Below are 3,149 nucleotides of genomic sequence, written 5' to 3'. Positions count from 1 at the left end.
CCTTAGCACAGCACCTGACACATGATAAATATTCAGTAAATGCTTCCACAAGTTCTGAATGTCATCATTGCTATTGTTAATGTCATAGTCAATATTATTGCCAATATTCCTATCAATGAGAGTGGGAATTTTACTAAGAAAACATTATTTCTTGCATTGTTGCTATATTTCAGACACACTGAGGTCCTTGACTTTCAGTGTATAATTTCCTCTGCCTGGAAAATCCCTGCCACCACCTCCCACCACCACCTGCCTGGCCATGTCTCACTCATCCCCCACTCTCAGCTAAAACATGGCTTCTTACTAGAACCCAGCCTTCACTGATCCCGAAGGATGGCATTGACCCCTAGCACCTGCTCTTCACCTATGCTATTGTCATCACATTACACTGTAATTCCACGTTTATTTTATAGACCTGTATTCTCCTCATATCATACACAGACATACACACACACGTGAGCTTAAGCTCTATGAAAACCTAAATCTAACTCTATCTTCTGGGCCTTCATTTCTAACACAAACATATAGCCAAAGTATGCTTGGCACATACTAAGTCCCTAATAAATATAATTTTGAATAAATAAAAGATAGTTAGCAAGTAGATGTTAAGAAGATTTATAAACTATGTGCTAGGCTAAATCATAAAATATCTACTAATGAGAAGCATCTCATAACTACTGAACTATTAAATTTACTGATTACTTACCAAAAGTCCCCTAACTGAAGTAACTTGACAATAAATAAATAAGCCTGACATATTTATGTGATCTTTGAAGTCATCACTGAAGAAAGCAGTTTAAATTACATGCCCTCAAGCAAATTTTTACAAAAGTTATCTTTCTTTTCTGAGCCCAGCTATTTTAGTAGCTTCTTGAGTAGAACTTACTTTTATGGGAGAGTGATAGAAAATAACCATCAGAACTTCGTTGAAAAAATTCAGCTAATAAACATTTGTGAGTACCTCTTATGTTAGGTACACATGCAGATGAAAGAAAAACGAAACACAGCCCTTCCCTTCGATGGGCTGACATATAAACCGATAATTTTTTACACCCACCTACCTCCCCCTACCAAATTCATTCATAAAGGATAGTTATTTACCATTTATATCTATTTACTTAGTTTTAAACCTGAGGAAGACTATTATTAAACATAAATATGTGTATTTATTTCCTTTTTAACTGAGATAAACTAAGCATGCCAGACTGTATCACAATTTTATGATTAATTCAATCTTTTGAAAAGAAACCAATTCCTCCAAGTGCTCATGCTCGTAACATCTGTCAAAGAGACAAGAAGATTTGTATGTAACCTCTAAAATTTTACCCCAAAACACCTAATTATTTTTCCTTTTGGCAAAAGTTTCTGTAAACCTGTTGAAGTTGCTCCTGTTCTGTCCTTTGGGGACAATAGGCTACATCAGCCCCCTCTCACCTGCATTTTTCTCAAGATTCACCAGGAACATTAGAGAGCCATTTAACAGGCAGCTAGCCTTGTTTCTTCTTCCCACTTTCTCCACCCCAAGAATGATATACTAGATTCCTTTTTTCTTTTCCTTTTTCTTATGCAAATATCCAAAGTAGTGGGGACATTCCTAAGAGCAGACAGAATTTAAAACAAAAGACTAATTTTGAACCTGCATGGAACAAGAGCTTTGCTTGTGGAACATGAAATGAATGGGGTTTTTTCATTCTTCAAAGCTGAGGAAAGTGAGTGAGAACTATGAAGATACCAGTTCTTCCATAATATGGTAAGTCATTAGAGAAAAAAATTAGGCTCAATAAAAGATAAATACAGATAAATGTTGTCACCATTTCCCTTTCATAGTTAGGAACACCTTAATTTATATTTACACATTCTGCCTTCTCACCAAGGCAATGCTTAAAGTGGCTCTTAGGCTTTGTGTATGTGTAAAGAAAGCTTTGGTTTTGATGCATTAAGGAACTAGGATGTGATTGCTGCTAGCATCTGACTGTTGAGTATTCACATCGTTCCTTCCTGCAACGCAGTTCATTCTCAATAAGTGACAAAGCCTTATTTCATATTTAGAACTTAGGGGTCTATTTTCCATACTAACACTCCTACTGTATGCTTCAGGATTCTGGTAGGAAACAGATTCACTCCAAATCAACCAAATGAAGAAACTCCAATGAAGTGAGAACTTACATTAGTTTTGGGCATGATGAAGGAAACAAACAAAGAATGGTGAGACACCCAGAGACTTCAATAGTGGGAAGCAATTAGCACCACTGGCACTGAAGGAAGAAAGGGAGAAAATATTGTTCCAGGAACCCAGAGAGACCTGAGGTTGAGAAGGAGGGACCAATGATGGGAGCTGTAGCCACAGGAGACGGAATAGGAGGAAAAGGAAGTAAACACTCTGACCCCTTTTTCCTCCCATCCTCCTATTCTCCCACTGATCTCCTATTGACCAAATCCAACTGGAGGATAGCAATCAGCTATGGGGGAATCCAGATAATTAAATCTGTAGGGATCAGTGTTCTGGAGTAAAATGCAGGATAGAAAAGGGCAAAGAATATATCTCGGATTGAAAAAAATATATAAAGAAAAAAATTTACAGACACACCCAAGTAGGACTTGTTAGTAGGTCACTAGACTGTTTATCATTTAACAATATTTATCCCTGGTGGTCTAAAGAAGAGAACCATAGGGAGTTCTCCTGGTGAGGATTCTGTAACGCATTTATGTATAAATAGTACTGTCTCATTTCCTCTTTCCTCAAGCCAAATAAGTCTTCCAAAGAGAACTACTGAAAAAGATAGAAAAGATGTTCTCCAGAAAGACAGACTCCCAGACAATATCCTTGCTGAGGACAAAGCTCATAGTCAACCCTATATTACTACTGGCCTTTTTCCTCTGGAGTTTTAGGACATAGATTCTGATGTCTGACCTCTTTTGGAGAGACGAGAACAGATAACTGGCCAGAAAAACCATGACACCTGGGTGAAGAGAGAGTAGTTCAGTGAGAACATGCCACGTGCTCAAAGATTAAGTTGACACTAAGGAAGATATATGGGCATGAAGCAACTAGGAAAACATTGCCCAAAATGACTGCTTTCCAGGGCTGTGAGATACCAGCAGAGCAAGGCTCTATGGGTATTGCTCCTAGCATCTGACTGTTGAGGATT

Source organism: Macaca thibetana, chromosome 5 (assembly GCF_024542745.1).
Source record: "Macaca thibetana thibetana isolate TM-01 chromosome 5, ASM2454274v1, whole genome shotgun sequence".
Classification (NCBI taxonomy): Eukaryota; Metazoa; Chordata; class Mammalia; order Primates; family Cercopithecidae; genus Macaca; species Macaca thibetana.
The sequence above is the reverse complement of the archived record's forward strand: the minus strand, read 5'-3'. Positions refer to the sequence as shown.